Here is a 9586-nt window from a genome sequence, read left to right as displayed (position 1 = left end):
GAATTTAAACTTGTAGAAAATAAAGAACACAAATCTTCAAAACTCACTTAATTTTTATATTAAAAATTAAGACTTTTTTGCTACAAAATTTCTAAGCTCTTTGATATTAAAGAGCTCAGCTTCTTCTTGAGAGTGATACAAAAGATTGGATCTAAATTGTTACATCTAACTAGAGGGCCAGTGTTAACTTTATAACTCAGTTAACTACTGGTTTACACAGTGGATAATAAACATGCTATTAGCTTTTCTAAACTGTCACTTGTCATTTATATCTATACAAAAAAAAATCTTCCATTTATGGCTTAGCATATCTTTAGCATCCCGTGTTTACTTTAATCTTCCTCTGTCAGTTAATCTTTGCCATTGATCTTGCACACTCTTCAAGCTGCTTTTTGTAGATTTGTCAATCCAGCTGTTGGATTGTTTGTTGATTGTTTATCTTGGATATTGAACTGATCTGTAATTCTGTACTTTGAGACTGTACTTCGAGATATCCAGTTTGAATTAATAGAACACTTGACATCTCGATAAGTACATAGGCTTATCCAGATCTCTAGCATTCCATATTGAGTTTGACTTGTAGATGTTTTTAGCTTGTCGAGATCTCTAGTCTTCACATCTTTACTATGACTTATCGATAACTCTGAGTTCTCTAGTGAAGGAATGACTTGTCGATATCTCCAATCTTCAGTTCTTTAAAATTGGTTTGTTGATATCTTCTTGAGTTCTCGAGTAGCTTTCCTGACTTCTCCACTCCCGGTGGATATTGCTCATCCGTCGAGTAGATATATAGCTCATCCATCGAGTAGATATATAGCTCATCGATCGAGTAGATATTGTTCATCCGTCGAGTAGATATTGCACATCCATCGAGTAGATATTGCTTATCTATTTGTCCCTAACAATGCAGCAAAGAATTACAGAAGGGGGGTTGAATTTAATTACAGTAAACTTTTTCTTGAACTATAAAATGTTCTAACTCAAACTATATATATAAGTGTTTTGATTTGCAAGGTGCGAAATCACAAGTTAAATAAATCAAAAACACAAAGTAATAAAAACACAAGTTTTTAAAACTTTCTGGTAGATTTGAAAGTATCCACCAGATATATATATATATATATATATATATATATATATCGATTTAAGAACTCTGTGAAGAACAAATTGTCTCACAGCTGCTTTTCAAGTGAACAAACAAACTACAGAGAAATTCTTAACAGTTACGGTTTTTTCTATTTCTCTTCTAAAAGTGTTTGCTTAGTTATTTGTTCTACTAGCTACATTTGGTTTATATATCACCAAGTTTACATGGTAACAAGACAGGATAATAAAACAAAACTATCAAGTCAAACTTCATGCTGCTTCACTACTCTATTCCAGCATCTTTGAAAATCTTCTTAATCTTGCATGGAAATGCTAATGCTCCTTTTTTCTTCATTTCCTGTTCAACAGACTGCCACATTCCTTTTACAAACACCTAACGCATGTGACTGTATTGTCACTGTCAACAGATTTTTGAATTGATAATTCATCGGGTACATACTTGTCATCCGTCGGGTTGCCTTGTTGATCATTCGTCGGGTAGCTTTGTTGATCATCCGCCGGGTAGCTATTTGACACTTGACTTTATTTCACTTATGCAGAATTACAAGACATCTTATATTTACAATTAATCAACCTATTCTGCATATCTAATTAAAGTCAACATGACTTATATGCTACTACAGAATCTATACAAAGTTGTTTGCCGAAATGTGCTACATGACTTATTGTTACATAAGCTACTCACCCGATGGATATCAATTAGTCATCCGTCGGGACTATATTGAATCATCCGTCGGGACTATAATTGATCTTCCGTCGGGTGCTACATTTTTCACTAAGTTAAATCTACTAAGGTGTTTTGTTAATGTAATCATCAAATGAACAACATATTCCCAACAATCTCCCCAATTTATGCCTACTAGAATTGTAGTCATAAATTAAGAGACACTTGATGATAACAAAACACCCTAAAAATACAAATTTAAAAGGTAGTAGATAAAACTAAAAAGTGCTGCTAAATTCACTGAAGAATTTATAAGATAAAGTGTACAAAGATTTGCTCACAGTCATTTTCAAGGTGCTCCTCTAGCCTGAGCAGATTGATCTATTTCCTTGATGGTCTGGATTTCTTTCCAAGCTTCCTGTTGTTCTCTTCTATCTGATTTTGGAGCTGTCTATGGAATTCAAGTTCATCAGCTTCTGACAGATCTAGCATTTCTTGCATTTCCAGTAGACTCTCATTGCTAGAGATGCTCAGCTGGTCCTCTAGTCTGAAGAATCTTCTAACTCCCTTATTATCCATGAATTCCATCAGCCAATAGGGCCTTACATGTACTCTACTTCCTGTATAAGGATTAGTTAAAGTCTTTGGGAGTGCATCTTTGGCTCTAATACTCCTCAGTTCTTCAATCTTCTTTAGAACTAGTCTTCAAGCTGTCACATTGAATCCAAAGTTTTTTTTGAAGGATGAATAAACTTTTATCAGTATAGATTAGCTCTCTTGTAGAATCCTATGAAGTGGCCATGTTATCTCTTTTCCTTCCTTGTACTTGAATACTAGCCTTTCAGGTAGATTCCTGTAAGCATCAATCCCTCTAACTTCTTCCAGTTCATCTAGATAGAGGTTTAGATCAGAGAACTCCTTGATGTCATAGATGTACATGATATCTCCCTTGTTGACTTTGGTTTGAGCTTTGGTTAGGGACTTGGACCTGAGAGTTGAGGGCTTCACTTTCTTGACTGCTCTAGTCTTGTTTTTCTTTGGCTTCATGAAATGAGGTAGATTGAGTTTAGGAATTGGTAGACTATCCCAGTCTATTGGCTCATCCTTTGGAATGATAGGTTCACCATGAAAATTCTTGGATGGATCTATCTTGAATTCTTCATGTGCCACAGAGGGCATGGATGTTTGAGTTGTGGTAGAAGTAGACTCTTTGGGAAAGTATTCTTCCATCTCCTCATCACTAAAATCCAATTTTCTCTTGATTCTTTGCTTGTACCTTGGTTTCTTTTTCTTTGGAGGTTCATCTTGCACTACTTGATCTTGAGATTCAGCAATTACAGATGGTTGTGCAGAAATTTATTGTATGGGTTTCACAGCTTGCAACTTGTCCAAGATAGCAGCTTGCTCCTTCTTTTGTTTTAGCTTTTTAGCATCTAGAGCAGCTTGCTTATTTTCTTGCTTCAATCTTGCCTTTTTTCCCTTTTTTCTTCAACAAATTGAGGGTGTCCAGCCACCACACAAATTTCCTTACCATTTCTGAAAATCTTGGCAATTCTCCTTTTTAGAACTGAATCTGCAGGATCTTTGTAGAATACTATAGACCTGGCCAACAGCTTCTTCTCATCAGGCTTTGGTGTCTCATACACTGTGTCCAAAGGGTTCTTTAGTGAAGATTTTGGGTAGTTTACTTTTGGCTTCATGATTAGATCTGCCTTTGGGGATTTGATGTAGGATGTTTGGCCTCCCTCCAGATAGTTCATGCTCATATCATTCACAGAAATTTGCCTGACTTGAGAGTGATGAATGACTGATTTTTCTGGCTTCTTTGCTAGACCAAATTTCTTTTGAATATCCTCATCAATTTTCTCCCAGTTGATTGTACTAAACTGCTTCTTCTCAGCTGCTCTCAAAGTGGCTACTGCTTCATTTATTAGATCAATGTTATTTTTAGCTGGTGACTTTGTGAAAGCAATTATTGGCAAAATTGCTTTTCTCACTTGAATGTTAAGCACTTTTTGCTCCCCTCACTCCTAGAACTCTCTTTCTCCCCCTTTTTGTTATCAGCAAGTTGAGTAGAGGAGGAGGTCTGTGCAGCCACCAGTTTCTGAAGCAAGTCTGTTTGTTGTGCTTGGTGGAGATGAATTGCTGTTAGAGAGGCTTCCATTATTGTCATTCTTGTATCCAAGGCAACTATCTTTGTGGAAAGATTAGAATCCTTCCTGAGTTGTCTCTTAATGTCAAGCATTTTAGCTTCTGGAAGTTTAGAGTCCAACCTTTCAGAAATGTCCCTTTTCATTTGATCAATATCACCTTTGATAGTGGTGACATCCTGAGTATTTTAAAGACCTTGGATTTGTTGTAGTTGTAGAGAAGCAAGGTGTGCTTGAAGGAGCTTCTTGATGCTAGCATTTGTTGTGGTTTGAAGAGCAGAATGATGTGTATAAGTTGAATCAGGGTTGTCTTGAAATAGTGTTCATCACACTGCTTTGAAAATGCCAAAGATGGCATACCTGATCTGGAACTAGGGCCTACTTCTCCCCCTATGTCCAAAGGCTCTTCTTCAATATCTCCACCCTCACCTCCAAAGAATTCTTCTGAACCACCAGTCTCAAAATCAACATCACCAGTTGTTGAAGGCAAAGCTATGATGGCATCCTTAGCTCTTTGCATGGACTGTGTGGTGTGCACCAAATTTAGCATCCTTTCTACATTGCCATGTCCAGCTAGAAGTTGGTATGCTAGAACAGGGTGAGTAAATGCCTCGGCATCCAAGGAGGTGGAATCTACAACAATTTGACTTTACTGAAATAGTTCCTCCCTGTTAGCATCCTGGACATTCATTAACTCACTTGCAATGACACCCACCCTTATATCTCATGTACCTGCATTTCTCGCATTATCTCTCTTTTCTTGCATCAAGGTCTCACCTTGGCTCCCCATCCTCACACCCTCACCTTCACCATCTAAGGTGGGACTCCTCACACTCACTTTTTCTAGTCCTGAAGAAATGGACTGCATTGGATCACTCTTTTTCTCTCCTTTTTCCTGGGAGCAACCCAGACTCTCACTCAAATCACTACCTTCCCTCAATCCTAATAGTGATTGCACAATTACTAAGTCATCTGTACTTGTAACTATAGTTGAACTTTGGAGTTGTGCAGAGACACCCGACGGATGAGAAATACCCATCGGGTTAGTAATTTGACTATCCGACGGATGACTACAGTTAGGCACATCCATCTGGATACAATCACTACTCGACGGATGAACAATATCCATCGAGTGAGTAGAAATGAATGAGTTTGGAGTGGAGACTATTGTGGACTCTGTGCAGATTGATGAAAATTTTGGCACAGATGTCTCAACAGTCTCAGAAAGAAATGGCAGGTGAGCCAACAAATCATCTAGAAGATGATGCTCACTTGCATGGATTTTTGGCTTCTCCAACAGAGTTAAAGATGGAGAATATGGTTGTGATTTTTGAATCATGTCAACATCCAAAGAGTGTGTGGGAGAATTTGGTGTTTGAAGTGTTTCAATTTGTACAGATTTTGGCTGTGACTCCATATTTGTTGGAGCCACATCAATTTGACTTTGAGATGGTGCAGTGACTAGGTCATTAGCTCCAGTTTGCACTGTGTGTGTACCATGTGCATCCCCAAGGGTTTTAGTTTTCTTCTTTCTTGTAGAGGTTTGTGGTGAACTTGTGTCCCTACCCCTTTTGTTTTGTGCTCCTGGTTGAGAGCTTGTTTCAATAGTTACATCCTTTTGGGAGGATGAAACTAGAATTGAGATTTTATCCTTATTAACAACCACAATTTATTGGGAAACTGTGGTGTGGCTTGGTTTGGGTACACTATGCTCACCATCCTTATCCTTAGGGCTTCTTTGATTTTCACCATGTCCCTCACCTGTCTTTCCCACCTTCACACTCCCCTCTTTGTGTTTAGTGGATTTTACAACTGGCATCTTTTGAGAGACACCAGAGGGGGCTTTCTTTGTCTTTGGTTTTGAAACTTTGGTTTTGGTAGCTTGGGTAGGTATCTGTCTCGTCATTGACACAGATGCCACTGCTACACTAGAAGGCAAAGAAGTGTTTGAGGTTGGAAGAGTAGGGACAGTTGAAATTACCTCACTTACCTGAGGTTCCTCGATTACTGGAAAGTAGAAGAGTGGCACCTCTTTGTGGTGATCTGCTCTATTGAGATCTGCAATTATTCTTCTCTCTTGAAGCCAACAGTTTAACTTGTTGGTTGGGTTCTCAAGCACAATGTCCTCAGAGAGGTGGTTAGCAAGCATCATGAAAAATCTAGCATAATAAACACTTTTACCCCTCTTATTAAGCTCCCCTAACTTAAACCCCAACTCAAACAAGACTAGATCACTAAAATTGAAGTATTTATCAGTTACTAGCATGTAAAGTATGTTGAGCATTGAGATATTAACAGAATCAAAATTGCTAATTTTTCCAGAAAATATTTCCGTAACTACATCACACAGGAAACTCCATTCTTTCCTAAGACCCAATCTCCTAATTTCACTTAATTTAGAGATGGTGAGTGCATAACCATGGAGTTTAATATGTTAACAATATCAGTGTATGTGTGTGGAGTAGAGACAGTATTATCAGAAATCCTAAAGCATGCTTTAACAATGTCACTATTAACACAGAATTCCTTACCTTTAATAGTGAAAGTGATGGTCTTGTCAGTTGAGTTGTACACTGCAATCACCCATATTTCCTCCACAACCTCACAGTAGATAGTGGGAGACTCTAGCATAGCATATTTGAGCTTACAACCTTGCACAAAATCCATCATTTTGTTGTAGTCACCAGACTGTTGAATCCCTTTGTTCACTAGAGCCGTGAAATTGTTCTTCTCATAGATAAAGCCAGTTTGAGACATGATTTTGACGATTGGTGCCATTGTTAGAGAGTAAAAATTGCAGAGAGAGAGGATAATTTCTTTTGAGAAAGAAAGAAGTTAGAGTAGATGAATTGAGAATGATAAAAGAAAAGTAATGAAAATGAATTCTGCTTTTATACTTAAAAAAACTTTCAAAAATAATAAAGTAAAATAAACTGACCAATAAAAATTGCCCAAAATAGCTGTTTAAAAAAAATTAAACTGTAAAAATTCCATCACTTATCCGTCGTGTTATGCTTACAAACTGTAAGTATACTCGATGGATAATGTTCAGAAAATTAACGGCTAGGATTGAGACAATTTGACGGATGAGGATAAATCAGTTATCCGTCGAGTTAACAAATTGTATTCCGATGGATGATCGAACTCGATGGATAATGATCATCCGTCAAGATGTAAATTTTGACTTAGCCAAAATTTCATCCAAGACTGAAAAATCAATTAAATTTCTGGCTCCATTACAACTTCCAAAATATCTGAAAAGATTTAAGAGTAATTAAGCATACCTAACTCACTTATCAACCTTGAAAAGGTGGATTCATCCAGTGGCTTGGTAAATATATCTGCAAGCTGTTTTTCACTTGGAATGAAATGTAGTTCTATAGTACCATTCATTACATATTTCCTTATGAAGTGGTACTTGATGTCTATGTGCTTTGTTCTTGAATGATGTACTGGATTCTCAGTGATGGCAATTGCACTTGTGTTATCACAGAAAATAGGAATTCTTTCCACTCGCAGACCATAGTCTAGCAATTGGTTTTTCATCCACAAAATTTGTACATAGCAATTGCCAGCAGCAATATATTCAGCTTCTGCTGTAGAAGTAGAAACTGAATTTTGCTTTTAACTGAACCAGGACACAAGCTTGTTTTCTAGAAATTGACAGGTTCATGTTGTACTTTTTCTATCAATTCTACAACCTGCATAATCTGAATCTGAATAACTAGTTAGATCAAAACCAGAATCTCTAGGGTACCAAATAATAAGTTTTGGTGTACCTTTGAGATATCTGAAAATTCTCTTAATAGCAATTAAATGAGATTCTCTATGATCAACCTGAAATCTAGCACTAAGACATGTAGCAAACATTATATTTGGCCTACTAGCTGTTAAGTATAGAAGTGAGCCAACCATGCCTCTATAACTTGAAATATCCACAGACTTTTCAGTAGTGTTTATTTCAAGTTTAGTTGCAGTGGCCATGAGAGTTTTTGTAGATGTGCAATCCATTAGTTCAAACTTCTTTGAAAGATCATAAATGTATTTAGTTTGACTAATGAATATTCCATCACTGACTTGCTTAACTTGCAAACCAAGAAAGTAAGTTAGTTCTCCCATCATGCTCATTTCATACTTACTTTGCATCAATTTAGCAAACTTTTTGCAAAGTTTTTCATCTGTAGAGCCAAAAATAATGTCATCTACATAAATTTGAACAAGTATGCTAGAGACATTACCATTTTTAAAGAATAAAGTTTTGTCTACAGTACCTCTAGTGAAGTGATTCTCTAAAAGAAACTTTGACAAAGTGTCATACCACGCTCTAGGTGCTTGCTTCAATCCATATAGTGCTTTTAAAAGATAGTATACATGATCAGGTAGATTTGGATCTTCAAAACCAGGAGGCTGACTAACATAGACTTCCTCCCCCAAATCTATATTTAGAAAAGCACTCTTGACATCCATTTGATAGACCTTGAAATTGGCATGGGCTGCATAGGCTAAGAAGATTCTAATGGCTTCAAGTCTTGCAACAGGAGCAAAGGTTTCATCAAAATCTATTCCTTCTTGTTGACAATAGCCCTTAGCAACCAATCTAGCTTTGTTCCTGACTACTATGCCATTTTCATCCATCTTATTTCTTAATACTCATTTGGTGTCTATTGGATTCTTTCCTTTAGGCTTGGGTACCAGCTTCCAAACATTGTTCCTTTCAAATTGGTTTAGCTCCTCCTGCATAGCTAAAATCCAATCAGGATCCAACAAAGCTTCTACTACCATCTTTGGTTCTTCCTTAGATAGGAAACTGCTATATAGACATTCTTTTTGAGTTGCTCTCCTTGTTTGAACTCTAGAAGATACATCACCAATGATAAGCTCAAAGGGGTGATCCTTTGTCCATTTTCTTTGTTGAGGTATATTAGCTCTAGGTGAAGAGGCCTCATTGTTGTCTTGATGTGTGATTGAGTTTTGATTATTAGAAACTCCCCCTGAGTTTGTAAATCTATGATTTGAGAAAGAGGAATTTTCTATAAGTGATCTTTTCTGACTTTTAGCTTCTTTTGATGACCCGACGGATGGTGTATTTTGAAATCCGACGGATGAAGCTGATTGTCTCCCGATGAACGATACAGATTTTCTGCCAACGGATGAAGCATTTTGTAACTCGATGGATGTTGAGTTATTAGCTTCATTGGTTATAGATTTTTCTGCACTATCTTTAGTTGTAGTTTCTTGATCACTTTCATCATCACTATCATCACTAACCATCTCCACATTGTCAAATTTGAGGCTCTCATGGTAATCTCCATCTTGCAGTTCTTCAATATTTTTATCATCAAACACAACATGTATTGATTCCATAACAATGTTGGTTCTCAGATTGTAGATTCTGTATGCTTTACCAACAGCATATCAAACAAAAATTCCTTCATCTGCTTTAGCATTAAGCTTCTTTCTGAATGATGCTTTGATCTGCTTTCCTTTTTGGCAAGCATCACACAATCTATCCTTAGAAAACTCCACTTGAGGAATACCTCTAACCAGTGCTTTCTTTACAAACTCATTCATGGTCTTGAAGTTTAGATGGGATAGCTTCTTGTTCCATAGCTAACTTTCATCTTGACTTGCTTTACTGAGAAGACAAGTAACAGATTCTGCATTT

This window comes from Apium graveolens, chromosome 2 (assembly GCF_009905375.1).
Source record: "Apium graveolens cultivar Ventura chromosome 2, ASM990537v1, whole genome shotgun sequence".
NCBI classification, from domain to species: domain Eukaryota; kingdom Viridiplantae; phylum Streptophyta; class Magnoliopsida; order Apiales; family Apiaceae; genus Apium; species Apium graveolens.
This window is presented reverse-complemented; position numbering follows the sequence as displayed.